General features: G+C 39.0%; 1 protein-coding gene and 1 pseudogene across 1 annotated transcript in view; both read left to right on the top strand.

The window, feature by feature from the left end:
* Positions 1–22,623, top strand: part of Spag16 (sperm associated antigen 16) — a 1,047,686-nt gene that overhangs the window by 1,003,301 nt on the left and 21,762 nt on the right. The window lies entirely within an intron of this gene.
* LOC101986015 lies at positions 19,816–20,510 on the top strand (annotated as a pseudogene).

The following is a 22,623-nucleotide window of genomic DNA, read 5'->3' as shown; positions in this document are numbered from 1 at the left end:
AGCATCCTGTTCTGTTTTCTCCGCCTACCTAAGGGTTGTCCTATGAAATGGGCCTAGGCAGTTTCTTTATTAATAAGAAATCACTCCCACATCAGTCTCTTCTGTTTGTACCAGCAAGTGTGTGCATACATGAATCAGATAGGACTGATTCCCTATACACTGGGCTTGAAACTTCAGAATCATAAAGCCCATTAACAACTTGAATTCCACACTGGTTAAGTTGTTTTTCTACAATAGGAATAGTATGAGTAATATATAGTTTTATCTAGTTACTTTTCATGCAGCAAATGGGACAAACTCTGCTCCCATCTTTCCCATGGAGTACTGGATGACAGCATCAGCAGTCATCTCTGTCATTCATGTTTCACAATTCAGCAAATCCAAACCTCCTTTCCTAAAACCAACAGAAAAGTTAAGCTGCTTGTAATCATGGATGTAACAAATGCTTGAAGTTAAAAGTGAACAACAAGTAATTTTTCTGTTTAATGAGACTTGAAATGCACCTCTGAGAATTGTTAAAAAGACAAAGCGCCAGCTTTGTACCAAGGATTCTGAGGTGGGTGTCAAGGTCAGCACAAAAGTGCTCTCTGTGCTATTTATCCATACATTCAGATAGAATCGTGTAGATTTCAAAGACTTGGTTCAAGTAGATTGCGATTTATAGCAAAAGAATATGTTGTTCTGTCTATAGTATCTTCTATATCAAGACTTCTAGTTGAAAGGAGTAAAGAAACGAGTATCTGTCATCTATCTAAAACCTATCTAGTATGTGTGTGTGTGTGTTATAGTGAAGTAGAAACTTCCACTGCTTCTCTGTTACCACTGTTCACTGCCTGTCCTTGTCAAATAAATACTATCGCAAGAAAATAAATCATTTATTTTTCCTGTTACTTTAAAGATTAGAAATAAAACACATAAATCAAAATTTTCAAATAACATTCACTAATAAATAGTAGTCTACATATGTGCACCAAAGCTCTGGACTGCCAGAACAGTATTCAAGTGAGACGGGTAGTCACAATGTTCATTCTGGGTGACTAGGAAACACTAGGAAAAACTAGGGGTAACAAACCTCAAAAGGTCTAAACACAAATGTGTTCATTATAAAATCCTGGTGATATTAAATTAAATGATATTGTATTAATAATGAAAAATATTATTTCAGAAAAACTTTTATTAAAACAAAATACTGAAAATTTGGGTAATATTATTTTTTTCCTAATATCTTTAAATTGTTACTCATAGCTAACACATATTATAAAGGTGATAAAGAAATGCTTTATACCAAAGCAAAAATACAGGATTTAATTTCCTTTTTGGGACACTGTTAATCACAACAGATGTGGCCACAAAGCCGTGAAACTGATTGTAAGAGTCACACATTGTCCTCTTCTAATGCAAATCTACCTCTCAGGACAATATCCAATCAAGTGAATTCATATAGGATGAAGCTTAATAAATTATCTATCAATTTTGAAGAGAGAAATATCTAAGTTGTTATAAAGGAATGACCTGGAAGGCTCAACTATTAATTATCATTTATTTAGCAACAGAGAAATTATTCTCCACTAAATTAATAGTCCTTACATGTGAATCCCGAAGTTCTGGTAGGTCATTCAATGAAAGACAGAGAGAGACTGGGAGAAAGAGAAGGAGAAGAGAGAGAGAAGACATTGCTGACAGGAAGGCAGAAGTGGAAAGAATATCTTTTTCTCTTGAAGGGTAGGCAGAGAGAAAGTGGGCAATTTACTACTTGTGCTTCACAGTTTTTTTTTAATCTCTTGCCAATGATGAATGAAAATAAATGGATGTCAGAATTTACGTTCTCATCACAGAGGTTTCATTAATCATCATTATAATCAAAAGAATATGAAACTGTTCCTCCATTTATCAGCATGCACAAAACCTAAACTGTGTTCCAGGGATTCGGAGACAAGTACCTCAGACATGGCAAAGGAGGAAAAAACAAGTACAACTAGGATGTTTCGGGATACCTGAGGAGAGGTTACCAGAAGGAGCAGGAGCTAGAAACAAAACATACACATAGAGAAAGGGCAGGGTAGCAGGAGAGCTGCTTGTGTAAAAAAATTGGGGTTTTGTCTGCAAGACCGTTATACACACTACTTTTAGACTAATTATTTTAGATGAATTTACAGAACAGTCATACACCACAAAGGAAATATGGAAATGATTTTCCTCATATCAAATCCTCAAGTTAAGTAAAATTTTCAAAACCCTTTGTGTCAGAGTCTGATCAGGAGCATAAAATGTAACTAACTGGACATTGATCAAGATGACAAATCTCAGGCACCACCCACATCTGGGCACACAACAGAATTAAAAGCTGTGTCCATATTGATAGGTTTGGCCAGCTAATTCCTACAGCTCCATTGCTGACAAACTTGCTCTTCTAAAGTATTTTATGGCATAATGTCTTTTATCAGATGAACTGGAGCCAAGCAGAACATCAAGAACTAAATTTCTCAAAATGTACAAAATGCTGGAGAGGCAGCCTGCACCTGCAGCCCCAGGAGCAAACATGTTGAATAATCAGGCATCCCAAACAGCCGCACTAGGGTAATTTCCTCAGCTAATCATTATATGAAAGAGAACATTTGATTTCCGCACCAAAGTTGCACTGAAGTAGATGCATCCTTCATTCGATTAAATCAGACACCACAAACAAAATCATCTCACTCGATGAGTAATTCTTAGTGCATACTCAATAAATCTGAGTTCCATCCTCAGAGCAGGCATTTCCTCTCTCATTTTTGTGCACATAGGAGAGATGCTTGGATCCCCAATTCCTGAATAGCATCTGAGCCCTTAGTTTATTGTTGAAGGATTCATTTTTATCTTATGTATATGTGTTTAAATATGTTCTGAAGACATATGTAGTGTTAGTCTGCTGGAATGGAACCAGGTCTTTGAATGCACATGTGAGAACATAGGACAGACCTCCTTGTTTTTATCCAGCCACAAAATTAGTGTTCAGCAGCTGTTGAAGGTGAAGGAGTAGAACGGTCCTGCCTTGCTTTCTCTCTGGCTTTTACTGGCCTTCCCAGCGCTAACCAATTTTGAAAAGGAACTAGAGTTGAAATAGTTTTCTAGTGTGGATTCCAAAAACAGGTTTCAATTCTAAGGAAACATAAAGAAAATGTTAGAAAATGTAAAAGCTAAGCAGTCACTGAAGTGGGCTACAGTGGCTTCTAGGATGTTTCCTATGTGGTATTTGTCACATGTTCGTTTAAAAAATGGGTTTGGTTCCCCTTTCCTTGTGTGGGCATTTACATTCTCTCTTCATTTACAGAGACTAGAAAATAGTTTTATGTGACACATTACATCCAGCAACAAGGAGTCTCTTAGACCATGAATGAATTTACACTAGACACCTAGACACTTATACAAATCCCATCACACGTGGGCAAGAACACACACACAAACATATATATACACACATGTACCCACATACCCCTACACATAAACACATACACACGTTCACATGCATACACTCATATGTATACTCACCCAAATACAAACATGAGAATACACACATACATGCATACATACATTCTTAGACACAAATGCACGCATATATTTACTCACAGAAACACACATATGATACATACACATGCATTTACACATATACGCACATATATTTATACACAAATGCACACATACAACATATACACACATACATACACATGCATACACACACACTTGCAAACACATACATACATACACATAATCTCACATACTCATAAATCATGTTTGCAAAAAAAAAAAAGCGTTCTGCCGCAGTACTTTTCATGAAATATTTGTATTGATCAAGTTGTGGTAACAGTGAAGGAAGTAAAAGGTCATCTTAGTGTGCTTAGTCATCTATCAAAACAGTGACAGATTTTAGATATTTAGATAATTTCTCATGGAAAGTTAGAAGCTGTGTACCATCATCCCTTCTCTGGTTTGTTTTCCTGGTTTTTCCATGTCTGAAGCTGATAGTGAAGCAGACAGGAGTTACTGCTGAGATAAGAGAAAAGGGGAGAAGCCAAAATACTGTGCTGTGCTTCCTCGGTTTAACACTGTCTACGACTAGACACCCTGTCATAACTGCTAGTCTATCGCTTTAGCTGGTGCTCTTCTCTTACTTTATCAGTACTACAGACCCAGTAATGCCTCTTAAGTGTGAAATAGTTCTAAAAAGCAGGCTATTTTAAAAGCAGTCACACGAGGGGTACACCCACACACTGAGACAATGAGGATGTTCTATCGGGAACTCACCAAGGCCAGCTGGCCTGGGTTTGAAAAAAGCATGGGATAAAACCGGACTCGCTGAACATAGCGGACAGGGAGGACTACTGAGAACTCAAGAACAATGGCACTGGGTTTTTGATCCTACTGTACGTACTGGCTTTGGGGGAGCCTAGGCAGTTTGGATGTTCACCTTACTAGACCTGAATGGAGGTGGGCGGTCCTTGGACTTCCCACAGGTCAGGGAACCCTGATTGCTCTTCAAGCTGATGAGGGAGAGGGACTTGATCGGGGGAGGGGGAGGGAAATGGGAGGCGGTGGCGGGCAGGAGGCAGAAATCCTTAATAAATAAAAAATAAATAAAAGAAAATGGAAAAGAAAAAGAAAAAAATAAAAGCAGTCACACTATGGGTGATATGGGCTTTCTTGTGGTCCTCCATGTTCTTTAAATTTTTGGATTAAAGAATGGAACAAAAAAGCACATTATGAAGTGAATTAATTTATAAATATATTAAGCAGGAATATTTAACACTACTCTGATTTCTCAAGCATTTTCTCAAGCCTTCCTGTCTTGAGAAAAACAGAATTACAACAACAACAACAAAAAAAAGGTTTTAGAGTCACCTAAAATCATAAGATTAAAATAAAAATAGAGATCCCTTACCTTTGTTTCTTGATAATAATCTAGTATATTGTCTGTGGTATCTGTAGTGAAAGATAAGCCTTCCCAACAGAACAAGCCAAACAGAAGCTAGGGTCGACAATCCTCTCTATGTGCCTATGGCCTCCTCTTAGTGCTCAGTGTTAAGGCTCTTGCTTGAGAACACAGCTGTTTGACCATAATCAACAGATGCAAACCATAGAATAATAGCCATCCTAAACATATCCCCACCCCAATCCTTAGGAAGGAGTATGGATCACTTACAGAGAGCAAAAGGAATTCCACAGGTGTGGTAAAGTGGGGCTCTTGAGATGAGGGCTTCCCCGGATTATCTTGGGCTCTCAACATAATCACAGAAGGTCCTGGTAAGAAGGAGGCAGGAGAGTTAAGACTGAAGCTGATGTGAAGAGAGAAATAGACAGTGGAGTCTGACATGGCCACAAGGTAAGGAAGGCAAGCAGCCCATGGAAGCTGCTCAAGGCATGAAAATGGATCCTTCTCCAGATTTCAGGCTTCTGATCTCCAGAGCCATGAGAAAGCAAATTTGTGTGTTTGAAGTCACAGAATTTATGGTGATGTGTTACAGCATGATGGAAAATAAAGATGACAGGCAAACTCAATGTTAGGAATACATCTTTTGACTTTGAGTAGCTGGAAATTTAACTGGCTACATGGTTAAATGGCAAGACAGTACACTGAAGGACCAGAACATCACTACTTCAATAATGTCATCATTGATAGCCCTTAATTTCTCTCCCTCTCTCTGCTTGTATTTCTGGTCTGTTAGCTTCATCCTAAAAGCAATTCCCTTATTAAGCTGGGAAGGCTATCATGGAGAACTGGAGTTGCATTTCTGGTTCACATTCAGAAAGCAAGAGCTCAGCTAGGCATCATATCTGCCATGATAGACTGATCCGGGCCCATCCTGGGACCCTCCCTTGAGGGTGTCTATGATGCTAGCACAAACCTGGATTCTGTGATGAGAGAGAAAGAGTATGTATGTCAGATAGGACACTAGAAATGCCAGTCCTGTGAGCAGGAGAATGACACTCTGACCTTAGTCTCTCTCAGTTCTAAGAAGCACACTCTAGCTTTTCCTTGACAACGTTTCCCACTGCTCTGTAAGGACAGTTGTTATATAGAAGGAGCAGTTAATATAATCGCATGACTCACTCTGCCAGGCCCTGGCAATTTGTTTGGACTTTTCTCCACCTGGAGAATGGCAGTGTGCCCAGCACCTTGGCTCATCAGAGTAACGTCTGGCATACCTGCTGCAGGTCACTGAACTCTGGATTAGATTGACAGCAGAGACCCTCATGTGAATCACTCCTCGATTTGGCATATTCCATCTGAAAACTGATAATCAGCATTTCTGTCTGTGCATCACTGCCTTTGCCTTTAATTGAAATCTTATTTCTAATATGTGTTTTACAAGTATGTGATATGACAATTCTAAGGAAAGTCCGGCCCACCTAACTCTATAGCACAGTAAAGTAACACATGGCAAAAAGAGAATACAGAACAGACATTAATGGAATATTTACAAGTATGGAGTGGGCTGCACATTTTATGAAATATTTCAATTACTCTCCAAATGCCCAGTGCATTTTTCTACAATTTTATAGAAGAAAATACTTGAGTGTTAAGCCAGGGTTGAAAATATCAGAGCTTTATGCTATATGAATCCCAATTCCTTGCTTTTTTTTCCCATGGTACTCATAGAAGCTATCACAATTGTTAAATAACAGGGTAGAGCTGACCTACTAGACTTTCCCTTCGTGTGATTTCAGGTTTATGCTAAGCCTTATAGAAAATGTCCTACTGGGATATAGAAATCTGAAAAGAATCAAGTTTTCCCATCATTGGTTGAACTAGAGATGACAGATGGTTTCTCAAGACCATCTTCAGAAGAAGGTTGCAGTGTATCTAGAACCATAATGACCCATTTAGGTCATCTCTTCACCAAATCAATTAAAAAGAAAACCCTAAAATGACAACTTTATTTTTGGAATAGTGGATAATGTGTTCTGCCAAATGGGTGTGTCTCCTGCCAAGGTCCCAATCATTTGCAGAAGATGAGCTTTAAAGAAAAAGAATGCAAACAGGCAGTGGTGGCACACACCTTTAATTCCAGTACTTGGGAGCCAGAGGCAAGCAGATTTCTGTGGGTTCAAAGCCATCCTGGCCTATAAAGTGAGTTTTGAGATAGACTCTAAGCTACACAGAGAAACCCTGTCTTGAACAAAAAAAAAAGGAAGAAAAAAAATAATTATACTTTTTCTGAATCTTTATAGAAATAGCACACAGTTTGCCCAAACCTATGTATTATAGTGGTATGTTATTTGTATTTTAATAAATAAATCTTGCCTGAAGACCAGAGGGAAAGTTAAAGCCACTAGAGGTCAGGAAATGGTGACATACACCTTTAATCCCAAGATTTGGGAGACAGAGGCAGATGGATCTCTGTGGATTCAAGGGTACCATGGGCTACCCAAGATCAATATAGAAACAAATTGAGGTTATGGTGGCCTACACCTTGAATTCCAGTACTAGGGAGTCACGCCTTTAACCCCAGAACTAGAAGGAATATAAAATGAGAGGAGAGAGAGGCTTAGGCTACTTAGTTTATAGTCACCCAGTGTTGGCAGAGGTAATATTTCTCTAATGGCTTGCCTGCTTTGCTGTTCTGCTTTTCACATTGAACCACAATTTCTGTCTTTGGGTTTATATTATTCATGCTACAACATATAGATTAGAGTAGGCATTGAAAAAACAGCTCCAGCTATTTTTTAATTAATTGATGAGAACAGGCTAGACTACAGTTTTAAGAGGACAAACACTTCATTTTATGAATAATGCATTCAAGTACAGTGGGCTGACCCATAGCAAATTATTTTTGTTGTATGAAGAAGTGAACTAATAAAAGAACTGACAACTTTTTAAGCCTGCATGTTGTAAGCAGAAGGGAAGGAAATGGCAGAGCAAGACAATAAGATGATGGTAAAAGTTGCTAGACTGACACCGTGTTTAGCAACAGTCATGGACCACTTTAGTGACTGCGGACAAGGCAGACCAAACCTACGGTGATGACCTTTGACATAGTGTGAGTTTCAGTGTTGGTGTTTATGGAGTCTTTCTTACGCAATAAGCATCACATGAATTTTCAAGTTTTGCGAAATGTTAGTGTTTGAAAAGCATTTCCAGTTGCTTGCAATCTGCAGAAAATGCCTACAACAATTTTCAGAAACACTTCTATTGAACTACTGAAATTGCAATTTATGTAGTCCTGTGTGATTGCCTCTGCTTTATTGTTCAAGAACTGTTAATAATGAGTAAGAGGTTTAATAAGTAGAAAACTAACAACAAAATTAGACTTGAAATTCTTTTTTTAATTTTTAATAAAAAATAGAAAAGACCCTGTTAGAGTCAATTTCCAGAGATAATTTACTAGTATATACTTTGTTTAATTTATTTCTAATTTAGCGACAAACTAGCAGTTAATGATGAGCAAATGAGATGGCTTACAAGCTCCAGGAATTCACTAAACATCTTCTCTCAGAGGCTGAGAGTCGAGAGCAGAGAGCAGTGATGACAAATGTCACAATGAATGTCAGCCAGTGACTACGATTTGATCATGGTCACCCCTACTTGCATCACCAGGTCCGGTGGATGTTTTCCCTGACATGAATCTATTCTTACTCCTCTCCCACATTAATGTAATTGGTTCTTGCTCTCCAGAGGAAGATTTATTAAGGCAATTTCAGTAAATAAGGGAAAAGAGGTCCCGGCTTGCTACTGAATCCACTGAGTGTGGGTAATTTCTCCACTCTGCCTCCTGATCCTACAGACATTCTTCAGTGTACATGTAAAACCCTCCTTTCCACCTTGTGGGAGAAGGCAGGATGAAAACCATTCCGCTTAATAAAAATGGTTCTAAGAAGCAGTATTTTTCAAACACTTGATTATCATTGTGTTTATGAAATGATTTTGCATGGAGTATATGCATTACATTTGCCCATGTTTACACATGTGTCAGCCTGAGGGCACTTCCTATAGTAGACATGGTTGTAGAAAGCTAGTTTTCAGAAATGTTCTCCTCTATCTATTTTTGAACCTAGAGCCACAGTTGCTAGGCTGGATAGGCAGAGAGTGCTGGAAACCAACTGTTCTGACCTCTCTTTTATGCATGTTGAAAGCATGAATAGTCACACCCAGTTTTGTGGGAGTTGAGGATCAGAACTCAAGTCTTCAAGTTCACATGGCAGACATTTCCACACATGGAACCACCACCCCTAGTCCCTGTGTGTTTTAAGGCATATTAAAAACATTTTCAAAGAATTATTCAAATGAATAGACAGAGAGCACACATTTTAAAAATAGTTTCAAGTTCTCAGTTGCTATTAAGAACATAAATGCTGAATCAAAACTTCCTACAGTTTCCACATCAAACCAGATCCTTCGTCACTTAAAAAAATCATGAAGTGATTTTCTCTTAGTAAAGTGCTTCCAGCTACAAAAGAGCAACTACACTTCCCAATGTGGGCAGAGTCTTTTTGCAGCAGAGTGCGAGACGTGAGGAGGCATAATTCCCACAGACAGTTGCCTTTATTCTGCCAACATCTTTCAGTTTAAATAAAATATTTGCAGAATGCCCAAGAAATTACATTATTCCAGCAGAGAGATGAAACATCCCATTTTTGGCATATCTGGCACCCTTTGAAATGGGATGTAGAAGTCAGAAGCTTCCGTATTGACACTTTGAATGCTGAGTAAGGACAGATTCAATGAAGGAAGCCAGCTTAGGGTATCCAGGTGAGGGCAGCATCAGAACCTATGTCGTCTCCAGGGAAAAGCTGGTACCTATAGGATTCTGGCTGTGGGGAATTCAGTTAAAGAAATAGGAGATTCATTGCTTAATTCAAGTTAACCAATGCAGAATGAAACGAGTGATATCTGTTGGACATCATGTGAACATACCAAGGGCTGGATCACCTTTATAATCCTAAGGAACAGTAGTTCCAACTCTGTTATACAGAGTATTGCTTAACCTGACACTTTCGTTTGAAAGCCAGACTTTGTCTTGTGTCTTTGGAGCAACATTAATTCAGATCTGACTTGGGTTTGTTCCTTGGGCAAAAGGTTAAATGATCCATAAATTTATTTCCCTGAAGATTTGGAAAAAGAAAAGTAAATATCACAGTGATTTGTTAGCCAAGATCCGCAGCAACAGAATCATCGGATATCCGCCCTGTAGTCAGAGTCAGAACCATGTAGTGAATAGAAAATAATTAAAATATTTCCAGCTTGCCCTCATGAATGATGTCAATGACCAGAAAGATCAAATCCACCAAGCAATCTGATTAATAACAAATGGCTCTAACCTGTTTTATGTTTGACTAAGAAGTAAATTCCATTACAAATGGCAAAGAAGCATAAATCATCTTTGCAAAATAGCTTTTTGTTAACAGAACTTCGCAGTGTAGAAATGTTCAATCTCTCGAAACCAAAATATATGTGTTGCCAAATAGAACCTACATTTTTCATGACCTAACCTTAGGTTTTATGGGGCCGTATCCAGAGGCTCAACACTGGTGTAATAAGCACCATTAGCGCTCATGACTGTTGGTGCTGTGCGCAACAGATTCTATAACTGTGGTAATGTATTAGCATTCAGATGGTAGTACTCTTGTGGAAGAGGGGATGCTTGAAAAGACAACAATGGCAGAGAAACCCTTGGAGATGGCCCCTTCCCCTCAGTCACAATGGCTTGGTTTTTGAGACTCCATCAATCACATGTATGGGTCTGTGCTCACTGAAAGACTCCATAGTGAATTCCAGTCTCTTTTGCTAAATGAAGAAAGAGCATTGTGTCCTTGTCCCTTTGTATCTCCAAATAATTTCTCAATGTGCATCCACAGGCTAGACGTTTTGCTTAGAAAAGTTGAGGAGAGATATCCCAGGTGTAAAAACGCCTGGAACAGAAGAGGCCCACGAGGTTGGCTTGTTGGGCTTCTCTATCTCTTGCTGTTACTAATTCATTTCATAAAGGAGTTCCAAGCATCCCCCAAACCAGTATTGGCTATGCCTGCCCCCACACCTGGGTCTTTTTCCATACTGAGGTCTATTCCCTATTTTGTCACAGGTGTCTCAGAGGTGCAATTATAGTCTATCAAAAAGCTCATTGAGTTCAACACATTGTGCTTCTGTCTGGGTCTATAGAGGTGAACAACAAGATAACATGCCAGCCTTCACTGACATGTGGTCTACTGGAAAAGACAGGAATTATGTAAGATTGTCACAAATAATTCTCTAAGCCTTTCACTGATGAAAGGTTTCAGAAATTGTTGTAGGTTGGATAGGAAACGTCCTGTAAATCTCATTTGCTACATACTTGGTCCCCAGCTGATGGTGCTACAGGGATCTAAAAGGGTTAGTTGTGCAGTTACTTCCACAAATGGTTTAATCTACTGATGTGATTTTTAGTTTAAAAGATGAGGCATGGTTAGCAGAAGGAAGTCCCAGTGACTTCTCATTGAAGTGTACATAGTGATTCTTACAGTTTGTGTCTTTCTCTCTGCTTCCAATCTGTGATGAGGAGAATCATTTGCTTTATGTAGGGCTCTCTGTCTTAGTGTTCTGCTCACCACTGGTTCAGAAGCAATGGAGTTAGGAAATTTTGGGCTGACACTTCTGGTGCTGTGAGCCAAAATAGATGCTTCCTTTCATTGTTTATGCTACGTACTTTCATCCCAGGGATGGAAAGTGAGCATACAGCATGAAGAGGTATGCTCTAAGAGCTCAGAGGCATAGTCTGAGAGAAGAAAGAATATTTCCTAGGGAGAACCATTTCAATTAAACCTTGAAGAAAAATGTTTCCTGGGATAAATCCAAGCCAGAAAGAATGCAAATTGAAAAGTCTAGGAGGTGGGAGTAGAAGACTTTCTAGACAGACATCATTTCATCAGAGTAGATGTAACTACCAATATGCAGCTCCTGTCAGTGGAACTGCTGACTGTTGATGGAAATATCACTGGACTCATACCTAAGGTTTTAGCTTCTACCTCCTTCACCTCCCAATGTCCTGTATACGATGCTGTCCTGACTGCATGTGTCATCATGGTCTCAGGTGGGGATAGAGTATACAGACCATGGAAGGGTCACTGAAATGAGTCTCCAGCATTGCAGCTATAGAAAAACTGTCGTTCATGCTGGAATGAGACTTTCAGAGATATGGGTGCCTTGGGGTCACCTGCATGCATATTAAGTAACTTCTCACTTATGCTCTAGAAGTGAGCCCTTGAAATTCTTTGATTCCCCAGAAGAACTTTCATAGAACCCTGCTTTGGTTCATCCTTGGTGCTCCTTAAGAAAGGTAGACCTCTTCTTACTTCTTTCAAGAGAAGAAGTCCTCCCACAACTGGTGGGTCCACTGGCATTAAGCCTAAATGGAGATTATGTAAAACACAAGGAAGATAGGAAATCTTAAAAGATATGAAGTGGTAAGTTTCTTAAAACACTCTGAATGGTACATAAACTAAGGTTTAGATAAGAAAAGTTTCTGGAAGATACAAGCAGAATCTGTTAAGATAACTCATGCCCTGGGCAAACTCTCCATCAATCTTGTTGATAAAACAACTTGTTATATCAAGTTGTTATTGCTGATGTATTACCTTTACCCTCAAGGTGAGGTGTATGTATTTAAGACAGTGTCATTACTTTAAATTTGAGCTTCTAAACTGATTAAGATAAACTCACAAATCCCCTTTAAAAGCAAGTCTCTGCTCCTTCACAGATGAACCAATCAAAGACACAGACAAGTCCAAATGAAATAGACTTGATTTGAGGTATGTATCAGTCTTTAGTTTGTGTAGTTTGCTTTTCACCAAGGCAAACTATTTACCTCCTGGACTGTGTCTGTTATACATTTTCCCTTAAAGCTTGTCTTTGCATAGAGATTTTTTTTTTTTTGCTACTTAAATAATTTTGGAACTTGTCAGTACTTTATCTTAAAGTGATCTTGTGACATATCAGGTTATAGAAAGTAAATAGGACAACTAATAAGAGTCGTTCCCGGCCTCCAGGATGGCCTCTGCTTTAAGGGAGTGTGCAAGGCTGCAGCATCACAGGAGGTCTCGGATGCTGAAGGGCGTTTGGAGCAGTGCTCCTCAACACAAGGGGTATCTGCTTTCCACCTCCTCACCCTGATTATACAAGCATGTCTTCAGTATTTTGGATGCCCTCCTAAGGAACACTCCTCGTTCTTCTTAGAGCAGAAGGTATGTACTTACACGCCAGTGAGAGAACCTGTCTTCTAGGCAGGAAAACTTTCCATTTCCTCAGCTTATGCAATATATCGTCCAACCTGCCATCTGCTGATCCGGTTCTCAAAGCATCTGGCTTTTTCCTCTATCAGCAACAGTGAAGAGTATCCAAAGATACACGGCTATGCAAAGAGAGGATAACCTGAGTGCCCGCAACCAAGTTCTTAGCCCTGGGTCAACACTTAGTTTAAAAGTCCTCCATCCAGGAAACCTTTGCAGACTTCCCATCACTGAGTTTCATTTCAATGTTTATACTTTCAACAATGACAACAAGAGACAGTCATAAAAATCCAGAGTTCATGATCAAATAGTACAGAGAAGACTTTTTATTCTTTGCTACAACAGTAGGAGTCATGGGATATTCTGTTAGGATGTGCCAGGCCTTGTTTTAGGTGTTTCATTGCTCTAGGACTGGGCCACCCGGGCTCAACCACACTGACAATATGTTCTTGGGAGAGTTATTTAATTCTCAGTGCCTCATTTGTAAATCAAAGAGAAGATAACAGTTCCCAGTTTGAGATTACTGTGTGATTCCTGATGTTATGTAAAGAACTTAGATTAGCATACACTCAGCATTTTTTATAGCACAGGAAGTCTCCATTTGATGTATGGAGAAACTGAGGCACAGCAAACTCCAGTTGCTACCACTAAATGTTCTAGCCTTAGGATTCATGGTCTCAATGCTTTGACTTTACATGAGAAGTTTTTATGTTTAGATGTTTTTCTCTTCTTATTAAAATTGTCTGTCACCAAGCAGACTCAAATGTGCAAGTTCAACAATGAAGTCATTGCCTGAAAACTGTTGTTTCTCTTGTGTTTCCTCTCCTCCCATTTCTATTTTCTTCTTTTAATAATTTGTAATAATCACCTCATAAAATAACCCCCAAAGAAGAAAAGCAATAAACATTGTTCTTCAAGAACATTTTCCATTGTAGAGAGGAAAAGCTATGGAAAACAGTTTTCCAAAGGAGACTTTTATTGTAACAGTGACCACTGAAGAATGAAGGCTCTCCATATGACTAAGAATCACAGAGAGCCTCTTCTTATTAGGTTCCTGACCTCTACTCACTCTTCCTAGGCAGAGAGTGCACTGTGCTGGAGCAAATTAATTTAATGCCTACGAGTAAGTCAAACTACCACACAGACCTATATATTTTATGTACCATTTCCGTTTTAGCAAAAAAAAAATCTTTCTTCTTCTTGAAACTCCCTTAATTATTAAAGGAAAATAGATTAAACATCATATCCTTTGTGGTGCAAGCATTGTCTATACTCCAAGTTATTTAATAATCTCCCCTCCTTTGCCATTTCATGATGTCATATATAAAACACCTGAGAAACTTTATCAATTCATTTGTTTGTTCTTTTCATTTATTTCCATTGAATTTCTCATACCTGAATCTGCATTAAACTAGCATTGCCATATACATATTATTTTCACTTTTAAAAAGGTTTTGCCCTTCAGAAATGTAAAAGAAAGCAGATTTGTTCTTTCGGTCGAAGGAAGGAGTTGGCCAAATAACACTATCCTTTTCTTTATGTTTTTATATTTTATATTATATACGTATATTTTACTTTTCAAACAAAAATAATAGCATTGCAGTTTGCTCCCCATCTTCTGTCAGACTTCAGATACCTTACAGCTATTTCAAGAACCCATCAACTTCATCTTTAGAACCAACAATTCTGTGTCCCCTAGTAAATGAACAAGCCCACATGCCATATTCCCAGGTGTGGATGCTTTAACCTCCGTGAGTAGGAAAAGGACATTTTGTTATGCATATAATATCCTAAAATGCCACTATTATCTTCCTGCACACTATTTTCCTGTTGAGAGAGATTCACATTAGTTGGGATGCTAGAGCATGTGTTCCAGATGCACCTGGAGCTCAGGAACAGATCCCATTCGGTGGAAACACAAGGCATAAAAATATCAGGAACCAGCATTCAGAAAAGGAAGAACAGAATTGCTGACATGAAACTGTTAAGACCTTTATTTCTCAGGTCCATGAAGGTGCCCACCTGAAAAATTGAGCAGCCTAAATTTCATAGTTTACTGATTTTATGGTAAAACTGCCCAAGTCTGTTATTTATTGTTAAAAAGCAAATATTTAAGTTTAAAAAATATATAGCTCTAGGTTGGGCAGTGGTGGTGCATGCCTTAATCCCAGCTCTCAAGGAGGCAGAGGCAAGGAGATCTCTGTGAGTTTGAGGCCAGCCTGGTCTACAAGAGCTAGTTCCAAAGCTACAGAGAAACCCTGTCTCAAAAAAGAGAAAAAAAGAAAAGAAAAAGAAAAAGATATGTATCTCAAGGCTGCCTGGACTAGAGTGGATTAGAGAGTGTTATTAAGAGCAGACTCAGCAATTTACCAAATTTACCAAAACTCTTTCAAAACGAAGAAATACTTTGGGGAGCAGAGGAATCTCTGAGTGCAAGAAGTTCAGTGTGAGTGAGTGTGTGTGTGTGTGTGTGTGTGTGTGTGTGTGTGTGTGTGTGTGTATGTGTGTGTTGTGTTTCTGTTAACATGAGCTGGATGGACATGTCAAAGACCCCAATGCAGTAGGTCCATGGAAAATAACCAAGCCTTCCCTTAGAGCCTGAGTGTGACCACTGATAGCGTGTACAGAAAATGACCACTGTAGCTGTATCCACTGTAGTCACCCCCCCCCAACCTCATGTTTGTGGCCAGAAGCGTGCTCTCCCTACAGACACTGCTCCTACTGAGGATAGTCAAACGTGCTTCCCTGTTCAACTGTGTACTGGAAAGACTCCCCCTTTTTCAGCTGTAACCAAATACCCTGTTTCCTTGTGGATCTGTATGTAACAATTTCATCTCCCTGTGTAACTGTATATAGTAAACACACCCAGCTTCCAGGGCATAGCAGCTCCTCCTTATAAGTGAGTATACCAATCAAATCTAAGATTTTCTGCATATATTATATATGCATGTATATATGTATGTATGTATATGTCTGCATGCATCCATGTTCCTGCCATTTCTCCATTCTCTCGATACCCTGAGTCAGGGTTCTGGAACGGTAGCTGTTGAAGATGGAGTGGCCAGCTGCATTCCCGCCTGGCTCCCACATGGTTAGCTTTATACCCAAAATAATTACATGGAAACTGCATTCTTTTAAACACTGCCTGGCCCATTATATCTAGCCTCTTACTGGCTAACTCTCACATCTTGACTAACCCATTTCTAAAAATCTGGGTAGCACCACGAGGTGGTGTCTTACTGGGAAAGATTCAGCATGTCTGACCTGGTGGCTGGCTCCATTGCAGCTGTCTCACTGCCTTCTTCCTCCCAGCATTCTGTTCAGTCTACTCCAACCACCTATGTTCTGACCTATCAGGCCCAGCAGTTTCTTTATTAATTAACCAATGAAAGCAACAGATAGACAAATGACCCTCCTCCATCAAGCTGTGCATGTCAGTGCAGGATACAGGCCTAGTATATGTAAGTTGGATTCAGTGTTCAGTGCAGAAAAAAGAAATGATAGATGGAAGGAAGGAAAATAGGGAGGGAGAGAGGGGGAGAGAGAGAGAGAGAGAGAGAGAGAGAGAGAGAGAGAGAGAGAGGAGAGAGAAGGAAAAAGCTGTAATCAAGGTACTTTCTTTTAAGTTGGAACTAGGAACTAGGAAGATGATTCAGCAGTTAGGAGCACTTGTTATTCTTCCTGATGATCAATGTGGCAGCTCATATCTCTGTGACTCCAGGGAATCCATCCCCTTCTTTTTCTGGTCTCTAGATGCACCAGGCACACACATGGTACACAGCCATACATGCAGGCAAAATACTCATGCATATAAAATAAAAATAAATAAATCTAAAACAAATTTTAAATACTTCAGGCTCCATATATTGTATATATGCTTTTCTAAACAAAGGAAACAGCTAGAAGACCGACAGAGACCAAATTATTAACATCAGTTCCATCCAATAACATTTCAACCCAGGATAAGATTAAGCAACATAAGGTATATATATATATATATATATATATATATATGCATGTATGCAATCATCATTGCTATTTCAGATATTTTTCTCCATGTTCATGGCTATACCATGCTACCTTATAATTTCAAACACTGAGGTAAACTGAGTGGGAAACAGCACCAGAGTCAAAGAAGTAATTCTCTGGTAAGTGCACACTGTCCCCAGGTGACTGACTATACTATGTATACCAGTTTTAGAAGTCCTGTTATATTTGCTACAAAATTAGCCACATTCTTTTTTTGAGAGCAGGGCCTGTATTAATAACCTGCTCCCCAGGCCTCTCATAAACACATGCTTCTAGAGAAGGAGGTAAGGAGAGAAAACATAAAGGCTCAATGACCTACCAATGGGATGCCAGGAAATGCCTCTAGTGAACAAAAGACTGCCCGGTACATCACACTGAAATTACAAAAATCAGTCGCTTTTTGAAACCAAGAGGAGCATTCCTCTGTAGACAAGACAAACTTAAGATGAATATAGAGGCATATGTAACCCACAAGAGTAGTATATAATGAAGACAAGTCAAGCCAGGAATATATACTTCCAGGCGGTCGTCATTCCCTATGGCAAAATAAAACACATTACAAGTTTCCAAAGAACTCATAATAAAGAAAAATTAAGGTAGAGTCATACCAGAAAAAATATAATGCTTTTCAAATTAGCTGCTTCTACCAAAGTTATGCCATCTGACCTGGGTGATCCATTTATGCCAATAGCATTTTCCAGCAGGAGACTGTGGTTCCAAATGGCAGGGTTTCACAGAAGGCTGAGGCCAGTGCTTACACTGCATGTGATGGTCCTCCCTGCTCTGCTCTGAACTTGAGAGTGGATCCCTCTCCTAGGCGTTCTGACAGGCAGATAGTGAGGCACAGCACGTGTCAGAAGACGTAGGAAATCACCTGGCCTTTCTGACAGATTTTATGGTGGGATATTTGTACTGTCAGTGCACTGTGTACAACAAACCTGAGAGGTGACAGTAATAGGAGTGTTTGGGTAAGAGCAAGCTACTTTGGATAGAGATGCTACTATTGACAGTAATGTGCCTCTGGAAAAAGAGGAATTTGCATATCCTTTCTCCTCAAAAAACCTATTTTTAAAGCATATTTTTTTACATCTTTTCTAAATCTAAAACACCTTTTAGGTATTGGTGGAACCAGAGACTAAACCACATAGTTGTTTCTGGTTTTGGTGCCTCTGAACATCATATAACTGACATCTTTTAGTGAGGCAAAGCATCGAGTTAGATGGAAGCTGAGCTGGCCCAGAATTTTGAAGGGACTGTGAGATGGTTATCTATTTTCTGGCATTTGCTTTACATTAACCTTGGGACCAAAGCACAAAAACAGTTATTTTCTGTTCTATAGAATTCAAGCAGTGTGTGCAAGGTACATTACATATCACCTAAAACCAACCACCCCATTAATATGTACCACACATATTAATGGAACAGTATAATATCCCTTTCCACAAATAAATATAAATTTCATATTTATTACATTGCTGTAGATATTCAAGTTAATTATAGGGTCTATCTCTCACCTCCAGCCATGGCCTACTTCCTAGTTATTTGAACTCTAGCTATATTCTCCTTCAACTCTGTATGCATGCTCAGTGGTAGAGCATTTGAGAAAATGAACTGCCAGTTGTGAATTGATGCTAAATGAAGGGGTAGGCTTTAAAAAAGAGTCCTTTTAACTCGTGGGCTTTAATACTCATCTAATTATAATGATTTTGAATTCTCCCAAGGCTAAAATTAAACTTGGCTTCCTGGATGGCCAAACAAGTGACTATTCTTCTATACCACCCAGTTCACATTTTATATTAAGCTAACTTTGCACATAAATTGGTTAAAAACCAGTCATATTCTGAATGCCGATTGGATATCACTAAAAACTATAAACTGAGAGGCCAGTTAAAGTTCAGCACCATCCAATTACAGCAATAATAGAACATTGCTAGCTCCCGCCCTGATGAAGTGAGAGAGGAAGTTGGTGGTAGGGAATAGAAGATCGGTTCTCTCCAGGAGTGTTGGTCATGATGCTGATACCCAACTGAGTGGACTATGTGGAGCCAAAGGGAAAGTTACCAAAATCACAGTTGCAGAGGAAGAGCCAGAACAGAGTCAAAACCAGATCCAAAGTTGAGCTGCTGAGCTGTTGAGGGGTTTCCAAAAGAGACAAACACATGCATAAAACTGATGGGCAGTGGGGGGAGGGGGGTTGTTTTTCTTTTCCATGAAAAAAAATGGCTTGAATCAAGTACACAGAAAACTCCAAAGAGTTTGAGGAGACAACCTGATCAGAACCCTGTTAGTTTAGACAACCCTAGATCCCGAGAAGCTAACAGGATGTGCTATCCACCATTATTACATAAGTGATCCCAAAGCCAAAATGCTCAACTTAGACAAGCCAGATGCTTGTTGTTTAGACTGTATATCAAACTTCCTGCATGTAAATCTTGACTCTGCTACTTTCTAGCTATATGAAACAAGACAATTAATTGCTTTATTCTGTATAGCTTTAATTTCCACTGCAATATAATTCAGAAAATTATAAGAATTATTTTGATTTTTGGGAAAGCAGCAGCACCAGATCCAAGATGGCAGCCAGCAGGAGGCTGATGAAGGAGCTTGAAGAGATCCGCAAATGTGGAATGAAAAACTTCTGTAACATTCAGGTTGATGAAGCTAATTTATTGACTTGGCAAGGGCTTATTGTTCCTGACAACCCTCCATATGACAAGAGGGCCTTCAGAATTGAAATCAACTTTCCAGTAGAGTACACATTCAAACCACTCAAGATCACATTTAAAACCAAGATCTACCACCTTAACATTGATGAGAAGGGGCAGGTCTTTCTGCCGGTAATTAGTGCTGAAAACTGGAAGCCAACCACCAAAACCGACCAAGTAATCCAGTCCCTCATAGCACTGGTGAACGACCCCCAGCCTGAGCACCCACTCCAGGCTGACCTAGCTGAAGAATACTCTAAGGACCGTAAAAAAATTCTGTAAGAATGCTGAAGAGTTGAAAAAGAAATATGGGGAAAAGCGACCTGTGGACTATAATCTGCCATGAGTGATTCCAGCAAGTTTGAGCAGAGCCCCCGAGCAGTGCATTCAGATATCCCGCAAAGCAGGACTCTGGAAAATTGACACGAGCCACCACCTGGCGTCCGCTTGTGGCAGTTACTAACTTTCTACAGTTTTCTTAATCAAAAGTGGTCTAGGTAACCTGTAAAGAAGGATTAAAAAATTCAGATGTTCTAAAAATACAAAAAAAGAATTATTTTGAGACACAAACTGACTGTTGAGTGTAATACAGAGAACATGAAGGTTAAGACAAAAATATTTGGTACTCTATCTTTTTTCATTCAAATGCATATTTCTCAAAGTCTTGTGAAATAATTTTGACAGTACAATCATAAAACATAGATTGCCTATGTTATTGAACAGAATATAGGTAAGAATATTGGTACAACGTATCAAGCAAAATATAAATAGCACACTAAAGAATGTGATGAAATACCAAAGGATCAACACAGTGACATCAAAAGAAGCAATTAAATGGATTCAAATTGGACTTCTGAGAATGGGCTTATGCAGAAGAAGTTTTAGGAAAGAAATTATCTTTTCATTTTAAATCTTAGAGATTTGGTGGTCTCTTAAGTAATATCATATATTTCCTCAGTAGGAGTTAAAATATACTGGAATGTAAATACCTTGTTAGAAAAAGTCTTAGGTGAAAGACCTAGTTAAGTAGGTGAAGCGCTTGCCTTGAAGGCACAAGAACCTGAGTTTCATTCCCAGTTCCTACTTTTTACCTGGGTGATGGGGAGCCAGGGATAGGTAGATCTCTGGGGCTATGTGATCAGACAGACTCAAGTCAGTGAGAGATCCTGTCTCACAAAATAAAAAGACAGACATTGCCTCAAAACAACAGCCGAGGTTCTCCTCTAGCGTCCACAGGCATGTGTATACATGTACATGTACGCCTGTCTGCAACATTTGCTTACACATACATGAACACACACACACAAAAGAAGCCGTATCAAATCTCTTCTTGAAATTTGTTTGAGTATACTTTTTGTGACTTTCAAGTAGCTCATGTATAGATGATATCATTCTGGGCTGAAGGTTATAAATACCCTGCCATGGCTGTCACCTCCTCCGGCTAGTAGATCCTGGAGGTAATATACTAGATTTGGGTCTGCTTTGCCATACTCTATATAATTACGTGGGAAATTTTAGTTTAATAACATATAAAATTGAGTGTTAAAGGTTACTTTTTATAGACTAGTTCATAGAAGAATAAGCATAAAAAATAAAATACTGGTTGGACTTTGTATATAATAGGAAACAGTATTTCATATAAGAATAAGATATTTTATAAACACTCTTGGTAAGTGTTTATATGTAAACAATTATGTAATAAATGAATTATATGCATATCAATTAGAAGCATTTAATTAGAAATGTTCATGTACTTTATGCATAATATTAAAGCTTATTCTGAGACTCTTGTGAAGTACTTCTGATAGAAGAGAAACTAAAAAAGTTTTAGACCCCAAAAGCTGTCCAATCCTCATGGAAAGAAGAATATTTGTGATAGTGATTGATTTCTGAAAAAAAAATATGTCAAGTTTCAGTTTGTTCCTAAAATAGTTTTAAAAGATTAGGATGGTGCAATTTTGAATATAATTGTAATTTATTTAGGGTTTTAAGGTTTACTTAGCTGTGTGTATGTGATTGTGTGTCTGTTTGTGCATATGTGGGTAAACATGCCCTTTTGTGTACACAGAGGCCAATGCCATGGAAGGGCATCGAGAATTCTCCACTAGCGCTTTCTAGCTACTCTTTTGTTGTAGTGCTTTTACTGAAACCTTGGACTCCATCTTTTTTTTCCCTGCAAAGCTTGAAGCTGGAAAGAACTAGTGATTCTCATGTCTCTGTACATGGGAGTTAGGATTCAGGCATTGCGGGGACATGCATCTTGTCACATGTATGCTGAGATAGAGTCTGTCCTCAACATTTTAGGGCATTGCTCTTACTGCTGAGCTCTTCAGTCCCCAGGTTAGTTTTGTTATATTTGTGGGTTTTGTTTATTGTTGTTTGATATGTTTTTGCTGTTTTTATGGGACCTTCTGTTAGACCTCGGAAAAATAATATTAGGACTATGAGATCAATATGAAACAGACAGTGGAACAATTACCTTGTGAATTTTTAAAATTTTTTTTATTGAGAAAAGGAAATAAAAAAGTATCTGCCTCCTCCCAGCCTCCCATTTCCCTCCCCCTCCTCCCACCCTTCTCCCCCTCTCCCCACTCTTTTCCCCCTCCCTCTCCAGTCCAAAGAGCAGTCAGGGTTCCCTGCCCTGTGGAAAGTCCAA

The sequence above is a fragment of the Microtus ochrogaster genome, linkage group LG4 (assembly GCF_000317375.1).
Source record: "Microtus ochrogaster isolate Prairie Vole_2 linkage group LG4, MicOch1.0, whole genome shotgun sequence".
In the NCBI taxonomy this organism is placed as follows: domain Eukaryota; kingdom Metazoa; phylum Chordata; class Mammalia; order Rodentia; family Cricetidae; genus Microtus; species Microtus ochrogaster.
Note: the sequence above shows the minus strand (reverse complement) of the source record. Positions and strands in the feature narration are given on the sequence as shown.